Source organism: Melanerpes formicivorus, unplaced genomic scaffold (assembly GCF_026170545.1).
Source record: "Melanerpes formicivorus ecotype bairdi unplaced genomic scaffold, bMelFor1.0.p_v2 SCAF_27, whole genome shotgun sequence".
NCBI classification, from domain to species: Eukaryota; Metazoa; Chordata; class Aves; order Piciformes; family Picidae; genus Melanerpes; species Melanerpes formicivorus.
This window is the reverse complement of record NW_027142379.1, coordinates 8,549,482-8,559,670: the sequence shown is the minus strand read 5'-3', so window position 1 is coordinate 8,559,670 and position 10,189 is coordinate 8,549,482. Positions and strand designations below refer to the sequence as shown.

At 46.9% G+C, this 10,189-nt stretch overlaps 1 long non-coding RNA gene across 1 annotated transcript; it reads left to right on the top strand.

Moving 5' to 3' along the window:
• Positions 1-3,499: 3,499 nt before the first annotated feature.
• Positions 3,500-9,300, top strand: LOC137449025 (uncharacterized). The gene is made up of 3 exons (XR_010989299.1): positions 3,500-3,574; positions 7,407-7,483; positions 8,959-9,300. It is a non-coding gene; the product is annotated as an uncharacterized lncRNA (long non-coding RNA).
• Positions 9,301-10,189: the final 889 nt, after the last annotated feature.

Below are 10,189 nucleotides of genomic sequence, written 5' to 3'. Positions count from 1 at the left end.
TGAAAATGAAGGTAGAGGATGGGAGACTGTGCATTTACACTGTGACATTTGTGTCAGGATGATCCCTCGGGGCATAATCTTGTTCTGGGGGGGGGGGAAACAGGAGTCCCTTCATTCAGATCAGCAGAATCCACTCTCAGATTTATGCTTGGTGAAAGCAAATACATGTTAAATACATGTGTCTGAACATGGAGCTCTTTGGGAATGATCATGCAAGTTACTCATGACATTGGAGCTTCATCCTTTGAAGAGATTACCCAGCTTCCACTGACTTCATTCCTTCTTTCCCCCACCTTTTTTTCTCCTTCTCCAATTACTTTGATACTGAGGAGCACACAGGAAATGCTGAGAGACTGACTTAGGGCTGGCAGCCAGCCCGTGAAACCTCACCAGGTCAGAACAATTTCTCCTTAGCACTGTTCTTTTCCTGTTTTGTGAAACTAGTGCTGACATTTTATCATCAAGGCTATCTGAGGTAAATCCCTGTCTGCAGATCAGCTGGGTTTGATGGTGCTGTTTTGGATTGTTGTTGGTTTGGTTTGGTTTGTTCTTTTCCCTACAGAAAAGGTAGAGGAAAGAGCTGTGTAACTCCTCCTGGATCTCCTGTTTGTTGTATACATGTCATGGACTGACTATGTAACCCTCTTGTTATCCTGATGAAAGCCTCCACAGCAGAGCACTCCTGAGGTCCTTCTGCATTAGGAAGCCACATTTCTGCATCTTCTAAGCCAAGGCAGAGACAACTCCAAGTTTAAACAGAATTTCTCCTGTTAATGATCACCTGTTACAGGGAATCACCAACAAGAAAGAGTGGTGGTAACTCATGGACCCCTTCAGTGTTGTTCTCACCCTAGTTTTTGTTTGATGTCTGAAGGTGTGAGAAGTTCCCTTCATATTTTGGGGGATGCTTAATGCTCTCAGATTTGAAGCAAGGGTGTTGGATGCTTTTGCAGGTGCAGAGGGCTGAGATCTAAAGCAAGAGGCAAAGCCATGTTCAGCAGATAGTGCATTTTGTGTTCCAGACACCTCAGCTGTTGACACTTGCAGCACTGGCTCCAAAAGGCATTTTCAACTGCATGAAGGTTCACCAAAACCAATCAGAATGAGAGGAAAATGATGTGAAAATGTAGATGGGCCATGGAAGCCTGGGGCTGCTTTGAGACATGCATGTGGCAACAGGACCTTCAGGTACCCAAAATTCATCTGTGTATGTGTTTGTGTGAGCTTGTCTCCATCTTCTACAGCAATTCCCTTTTGTCTCAAGAGCTTGTTTCCCTTTTTTTTTTCATTTCTATTTTTCCCCCTTGCTTTTTGAAGGAAGAAGGGGGGGGAGAAAATCAGTCTGATCAAGAACAAGAGGACACAGTCTCAAGCTGTGCCAGGGGAGGTTTAGACTGGATGATAGGAAGAAATTCTTCATAGGGAGAGGGTCCATTGGAATGAGCTGCTCAGGGAGGTGGTGGAGTCACCATCACTAGAGGTGTTTAGGAAGAGACTGGATGGGGTGCTTGGTGCTGTGGTTTAGTTGGTTAGATGGTGTTGGATGATGGGTTGGTCACAATGATCTCGAAGGTCTCTTCCAACCTGGTCTGGTCTATTCTATTCTATTCATAGAATCATCAACCAGGTTGGAAAAGACCTCCGAGATCATCAAGTCCAACCTAATACCTAACACCTCTGAGGCTGCTCTTCTCCAGGCTCACCAGCCCCAGGGCTGTGCCAGTGTTCCTGACAGCAGACCAAGACATCACCACTTCCTATCCTATCCTATCCTATCCTATCCTATCCTATCCTATCCTATCCTATCCTATCCTATCCTATCCTATCCTATCCTATCCTATCCTATCCTATCCTATCCTACATGACTTTCCAGTCTCTGAAAAGCTCTGTGTCAGCTCTTGCCTGGAGAGCAGTTACCCTTCATCTTTTCAGAGCAAACCACAAATGAAATAAGCCACGAAGCTGTGCAAAGAATGAAGAGTATTCCTGGCTGCTTGTCTCTCAGATTTCAACAAATTCACTTCTGAGGTTTTTCCTTTCAATATATATACACACACACACACACACATGCATTGTGAAATCTGTTAGGACTGTAACTACTTTAATGATTATTTTATGTAAAATTGAGTCAGTCTTGTTTCTTTTCTGAAGTTGTTGTGCTGTATTGCCTTCAGCACTTCTCAACTCAAAGCTGTCTGGCTAAATCCCTTGATTTCCCACAAGTGGTTCTCATGGCTACAGAAATCTCACTTATGTGCGTAGATAAACTGTCAGAAAAACTGAGTTCTGAGACACAGAATAGGTTTGGGTGTTGTGTTTTTCTCCTAAATTACTTGTAAAACGTTGGAGATTGGATGCCCAAGCCTCCATCCCACACCACAAAACTGCTCTATGCAATGCACAGACCTTGATCTTTCTATGTAAGCCACCTGTGCTTCCATAGGAAGAAACAAACAAAAGTAGAGTCATAGAATCAATAAGGTTGGAAAAGACCTCAGAGATCATCAAATCCAACCTGTCACCCAACACCTCATGACTACTAAACCATGGCACCAAGTGCCACGTCCAATCCCTTTTTGAACACCTCCAGGGGTGGTGACTCCACCACCTCCCTGGGCAGCACATCCCAATGGCTAACAACTCTCTCTGTGAAGAACTTTCTCCTCACCTCCAGCCTAAACTACCCCTGGTGCAGCTTGAGACTGTGTCCTCTTGTTCTGGTGCTGGTTGCCTGGGAGAAGAGACCAACCTCCACCTGTCTACTGCCTCCCTTCAGGTAGTTGTAGACAGCAATAAGGTCTCCCCTGAGCCTCCTCTTCTCCAGGCTAAACAATCCCAGCTACCTCAGCTTCTCCTCACAGGGCTGTGCTCCAGACCCCTCCCCAGCCTCGTTGCCCTTCTCTGGACACGTTCAAGTGTCTCAATTTCCTTCTTAAATTGAGGAGCCCAGAACTGGACATAGTACTCAAGGTGTGGCCTAACCAATGTGGTGTACTGTGGCAGAATGACCTCCCTGCTCCTGCTGGCCACACTGTTTCTGATGCATGCCAGGATGCCATTGGCCTTCTTGGCCCCCTGGGCACACTGCTGCCTCATGTTCAGCTGGCTGTCAACCAGTACCCCATGTTTATCTTTCTGTGCTTATGGACTACTCAGTATAATTCAGAGCTGATTTATGGGAAACCATTTCATACTTAGTCATACCTAGAAAAATTAATGAAAGTGGTGAAAGTGGCTTCCTGTTGTGGTTACGTGCCACTAAAAAAACCTCTACTTCCAGGGTGCTGCGAGGTAAAAGCATCAGCACAGAAACAGCCTTTTTTCCTGTTTTAATGAAGCATTATATATGAATATAATTCACTACAATTCTGCTTCAAATGTGTATTTCTTTCCAAATTCTTTTGAAAGATTAATTTAATCCATCCCTCTTTTTTCCTTTCTTCCCCCCCCTTTTCCTTCACATGACAAGAGAGAGAGGTTTCAAGAACAATTCATTTCAGAGAGACAGCCACGGTGTGCACATTGATATTCTTACTACCTGTGAGATAATGACTTTCCTCCATGAGTCTGCTGAGTAAGTTCTTCCACTATCAACCTTATTTTATTCCTTTCTTTCATCAGTATCTCTCCAGCAATGCTTTTGTCCCTCCTGATATAAAACTCTTTCCACACTGGTCCCTTTACCTCTTTGCTCTTCTGGTGCCTCATCACCACATTCAGTCATACTCAAGCCCTCATCCAATCTATTTTGCTTTCTCACTTCAATCAAATGTCTCCTCCTTCAAGCTTTGAATTATGTATGCTCACCAGATGACACTGTTTTAATGTTCTTGGTGGATTGATTTGGGTTTTCCCTTAGCCAGTATCATGTCTCTCATTCCTTTCTCTGCAATGGGCAAAGGATTATGCTGCTCGAATGGGGCTGATGCTGAACTGCAGGATTAATAGTGATAAGGCTTTCTCTGTGTGAAGTGATCTCCCATCAGAAGCTGTTGGGGGGTTTCTGATTCATTTTTTGGTGTGAGGGGTTTTTTTTGTCCTTTACCTTGCATGTGGAGTGAGCCTGACCCTGCTAACAGGCAGCTGCTGTGGGAAGACGTTTAAGGATGTCTGGAAGGCAAGCAAGTAGTGAGCTGGATTCACCTGGAGCCTATGCAGCTCACAAGCACTTAGGCTGGGCTAGATATAGCTCAGAGCACTTGTACCAGGGGCTGGCTGTGGGATATGAAGGAGACTGGTGGAGAAGCTGGCTGAGCGCCCAGGCTGGCACTGCAGCCAGTCAAAGTAGGCATTTTGTGTGGAGACAGAAACCCTGACTCCAGATCCTCAGCAGCTGCTTGGTGGGCAGCCAGGAGGAGTGGGGTGGACAGAAAACAGCAGCCAGGAGTCTGCCAAAGTGCTGCTTTTGTCTCCACTGCTAAAACCGTGTGACTTACTGTGGCTTAATTAACAAAGGAACCCAAATGAAGACATGCTCGGTGTAGCAGCAGGGCTGCAGCAGCAGGCCTTCTCTGCCAGCAGAAACAATGGTGGGAGCTGGCAGGGTGTGGTGCTGCTTGTAAGCAGAACAGAATAGCAGATTTTTTTAACTGGATATTATCTTCAAATGAGAGCATGCATTTTTACTTTGGAGACACCTCAGTTTCAGCTGTAGCATGCATAGCTCAGAAGCCTCCCTTCCTTCTTGCCTCCCTTCCTTCTTGCCTCCCTTCCTTCTTGCCTCCCTTCCTTCTTGCCTCCCTTCCTTCTTGCCTCCCTTCCTTCTTGCCTCCCTTCCTTCTTGCCTCCCTTCCTTCTTGCCTCCCTTCCTTCTTGCCTCCCTTCCTTCTTGCCTCCCTTCCTTCTTGCCTCCCTTCCTTCTTGCCTCCCTTCCTTCTTGCCTCCCTTCCTTCTTGCCTCCCTTCCTTCTTGCCTCCCTTCCTTCTTGCCTCCCTTCCTTCTTGCCTCCCTTCCTTCTTGCCTCCCTTCCTTCTTGCCTCCCTTCCTTCTTGCCTCCCTTCCTTCTTGCCTCCCTTCCTTCTTGCCTCCCTTCCTTCTTGCCTCCCTTCCTTCTTGCCTCCCTTCCTTCTTGCCTCCCTTCCTTCTTGCCTCCCTTCCTTCTTGCCTCCCTTCCTTCTTGCCTCCCTTCCTTCTTGCCTCCCTTCCTTCTTGCCTCCCTTCCTTCTTGCCTCCCTTCCTTCTTGCCTCCCTTCCTTCTTGCCTCTGAACGTTGAACTTCCTGTTTGTCTCAGCTTTTTTGCTGAGACATCTAAAACTGCAAGTTTCTCCAAAGTGTTGCAATTTAGGACTGTTGGGAGTTCTGTTGTGGGAATGTGACCATAAGATGTGTAGTAATGAATTCCTGTCAAAGTAGCAAATCCTTCCCTAGATATTGGCTGTCACCTTTTGTAATTGGCAAATGGATCTTGTGCATCCCATGCATATAAACTAATCAAATGCATGTATAGTTACAGATGTCCACAATATTTCAGTGTGAACTTTGGAGCTTGTGAAAACTTCAGGAACTTTTGCAAACTCCTTAGCACAAACAGGGAATTCTGAAAGGGTTAAGTGCAGATTTGGCTACCACCTGTGGCAGAAAGCAGAGGCATGATCGTCTCTGCTACAGTAGATTTACACACACAGAATCACCAAGGTTGGAAGAGACCTCAAAGATCATCAAGTCCAACCTGTCACCACAGACCTCATGACTAAACCATGGCACCAAGTGCCACGTCCAGTCCCCTCTTGAACACCTCCAGGGATGGTGACTCCACCACCTCCCTGGGCAGCACATTCCAATGACAAATGACTCTCAGTGAAGAGCTTTCTCCTCACCTCAAGCCCAAACCTCCCCTGGTGCAGCTTGAGACTGTGTCCTCTTGTTCTGGTGGTTGCCTGGGAGAAGAGACCAACCCCCACCTGGCTACAACCTCCCTTCAGGGAGTTGTAGAAATCAAGAAGGTCTCCTCTGAGCCTCCTCTTCTCCAGGCTATGCAACCCCAGCTCCCTCAGCCTCTCCTTACAGGGCTGTGCTCCAAACCCCTCCCCAGATTTGTTGCCCTTCTCTGGACACCTTCCAGCAAGTCAACATCTTTCTTAAACTGAGGGGCCCAGAACTTCTCTAACAAATTGCCATCCCTGGAGGCCTTCTCTAACAAATTTCCATCCCAGCAAAGTTAGAAACAAAGCTCTGCATGCAGACATACTTCTCCCTGACTATTAATTTCTACCATCTCTGGTGCACTGCTCTCTGTAGCAAAAATGTTCTGGGATTTCAGGAGAAAAGCAGTTTTAAGCCTTCTGACTCAACAGATTGGTTTCTGATATGGATCAACTTTTACAGATCCCTTTTGCTACATTAAGCTGAGCAGAGAATCACAGAATTCCCTCTGTTGGAAGGTACCTCTAGAGATCATCCAGGCCAACCCCCCTGCAGCAAGCAGGAGCACCCCCAACTAGATCAGGCTGCTCATAGCCCCATCCAGCCTGACCTTGAGAAGAGTGAAAAGATGTCCTGTAGTAATTCTGGCATTTAACAAAGCTGCACAAATCACTACAGATGCTGTTGTCAGGAGCATCTTGCACATAACAGTCCAGCAATATGAAATATTAATTGTCCTGCAAGCTCTTGGTATGGCCCGTGGTGCAGTTCAGGATGTAATGCGACTGCCGCAGCTCTGCATGTTTATGGCTTGTCAGATGTGTGACTTCCTCAACAGATTTCTTTCAGAGCTGAAATTTCCCTGACTGCTCTCAGTGGCTGTTTTCAGACAGAAGAGGAAAATCCTGAAGAAATTTCACTTCTTGTTCTTTCAGGTCTGCACAGCTGGGAATATGAAATGATCCACACTCTGCTTTTCTACAGGTAGCTGCTGCCAATGCATGTAGTCAGCTACAACACTGGATGTATTGTAGATAGTTTTTCCTAGGCATGGATGAAAGGGAAGCTGTTATGAATGTCTGAAGAATCATTTTTAAGTACTCCTGAGGGGCAGCTTATTCTTAGCAGCAGCGCCTGGTCCCTTATTCCCTCACTTCAAATTCTTCCTCTACAGCTCCATCAGCACAGGGAACACGGAGCAGCTCCTTCCACAGGAGCCACTGGCACAGGACACAATCGTGTGCCCAGCCCAGAAGAGCAATTTCTTCCAGCAGGGATGGGGGCTGTGTGTTGCTGGATTCTGCAATACTCCATCACTGGTTTTGCATTTTTATTTGCAAACAATCAACTTCTGTATTTTCCCAGCACTTGCACAATGAAACATACATGCTGGGAAGGGGTTCCACAGCCAGCAGGGAGCCACACAGAAACTGCATCAGCTCTGTTGGGTTCTGTATTCATTTGGGCAGACACCCTTGTTGGGTCTGCTCATTACAGGTGTATTATAATATCAAAACAAACTACCACTCTTTTCTGGCTACAGGGAGAAGGGGTGGTTGGAAGAAAGTAAAGAGGATCCTAACAAAGAAAGATCAGATTTTCCAGGCTGGGACTACAGAGGTGAGAATGGCCAGATCAAACGAAAAGGCTGAGGGGTGAGTTGTGGCTAGATCTCCTCCCTCACATCCACCAAAGCATGGTAAAGGCTCCCTGTCATGGCCTCTGCAACTCCAGACAGCCCAGGAGCCAGCCACTGGTGCTGCCTTGGTGAAGCAACATGCCTGAGGCCAGGTATCTTTCAAACTATTTCCCTCAGCTACCAGCTAAAGTGAGGTAGGTTAAATCTGGTCACTGAGTGGGGATGGGGTAGGACTGAACTTCAAGCAAGTCAAAGGGGCACTTTGATTGCTTCAAGAGGAATCAGAGGAAGGCATTCCATGCTTCCTCTCAAAATTGCTTCTCTCATTAATTTCCAACCTGCAGCATTATAAGAACTAACTCCTTAGCCTGTATTGATATCTGCTCCCGATTTCAGCATTGAATGGCACACGTTGAATTTCTCAGTCTGACGGCATGGAGATCAGGAGGTGGTTAAATTCCACCCCCTGGAGGTATTCAAAAGACACAGAGAGGTGGTGTTGAGGGACATGGTTTAGCACCAGACTTGCTAGAGTTAAAGAATGGTTGGACTTGATGATCTTAATGTTGGTTTTTTCCCCAACCAGAACAATTTCATGATGCTATGGTTCAATCTTTAAACATCCCATTCAGTGTTAAAACCACACTGAGGGTTCCAACCTGATACAGTGCTTTTCAATAGATTATTACAAAACAAGCTGGGCAAGGTATTTAGAATAGAATAAAGCAGGTTGGAAGAGACCTTCAAGATCATCACGTCCAACCCATCATACTATCTAATTAACTAAACCACGGCACCAAGCACCCCATCCAGTCTCCTCCTAAACACCTCCAATGATGGTGACTCCACCACCTCCCCAGGCAGCACATTCCAATGGCAAATCTCTCTCTCTATGAAGAACTTCTTCCTAACATCCAGCCTAAACCTCCCCTGGCACAGCTTGAGACTGTGTCCTCTTGTTCTGGTGCTGGTTGCCTGGGAGAAGAGACCAACCCTCACCTGGCTACAACCTCCCTTCAGGTAGTTGTAGAGAGCAATAAGGTCTCCTCTGAGCCTCCTCTTCTCCAGGCTAAGCAACCCCAGCTCCCTCAGCCTCTCCTCACAGGGCTCTTCTCCAAACCCCTCCCCAGCTTTGTTGCCCTTCTCTGGACACCTTCCAGCAACTCAAGATCTTTCCTAAACTGAGGAGCCCAGAACTGGACACAGGACTCAAGGTGTGACCTAACCAGTGCGGAGTACAGGGGGAGGATGAACTCCCTGCTCCTGCTGGCCATACTGTTCCTGATCCAGCCCAGGATGTCTTGGCCACCTGGGCACGCTGCTGGCTCATGTTCAGCCTACTTCCATTTTGGACTTGGGTTTGTTGGTTTTGGTTTTTTGGGTTGTTTTTTTTTTGTTTCTTTTTGAATTCTTGTTATAATTCACAGAAGCTCTGTGTTTTGTTCCCAAAATACAGGATGAAAAAGAAACTTTTGAGACTTCGCTGGGGAGCACTGAGAGCTGGGGGAAGCGCACCTGGATGAACGTTTTACATGAGGGACGGCAACGTGATGGGCATGCAAGGGAAAATATTTGCATTGTCTCCAGCAGAAAGGTCAGCTGTGATTGCACACCACCTATTTTTCATTAGTGGGAAAGCAGAGCAGCTTCCCATTTCAAAAATGCCTCAATATTGCCTTCAGCACGGCAGCAAAGAGACCCAAAGTGACCCCATTTGAAACGCCCTTTACTTGAGCGATGACATTTCATTTCTCTCCGGTTTTATTCAAATGTTCTGGAATGCTTAATGGAAAATAAATAGGAAGGATGTTAGAAATGATGCTTTTGGTTGTTCTTTATGCCAGTAACGTATGTCCCTCTACTTGCATCTAAAACTGGCTAATTGGCACTAATAAGGCCTGGCAGCTGGTTTTCAGTGCTTACACTTTCGCTTGCATAACTGTCTGTGCCTGCTGTTGAAAAGCAAGGGAGGAATTGGGAAGCAGGAGGAGTTTCCAGCCTCTCAAAAATGCTCTTTTTCACAGATGCACAGAATGTTAGGGGCTGGAAGGGACCTTCAGAGATCATCCAGTCCAACCCCCCTGCCAGACCAGGATCACCCATACCAAGTCACGCTGGAAAGCATCCAGGCAGGTTTTGAACACCTCCAGAGAGGGAGACTCCACAACCCCCCTGGGCAGCCTGTTCCAGTGTTACATCACCCTCACACTGATCCTGTTTCCAACGAACTTCCTCTGCCTCAGCTTCCACCCACTGCCCCTTGGCCTGTCATTGGGCATCACTGAGCAAAGCCTGGCTCCATCCTCTTGGCACTCACCCTTGACATATTTATAAACATCAATGAGGTCACCTCCTAGTCTCCTCCTCTCCGAGCTAAAGAGCCCTAGCACCTTTAGTCTCTCCTCACAAGGAGGATGCTCCACTCCCCTAATTGTTTTTGTGGCTCTGTGCTGGACTCTTTAAAGCAGTTCCCTGAGGTCCTTCTTGAACTGAGGGGCCCAGAACTGGACACAATACTCCAGATGCAGCCTCCCCAGAGCAAAGCCCTGTTAGGAGTGGCTGAGGGGTGGTTTAGCCTGGAGAAGAGGAGGCTCAGGGGAGACCTTATTGCTGTCTACAACTACCTGAAGGGAGGTTGTAGCCAGGTGGGGTTTGGTCTCTTCTCCCAGGCAACCAGCAACAGAACA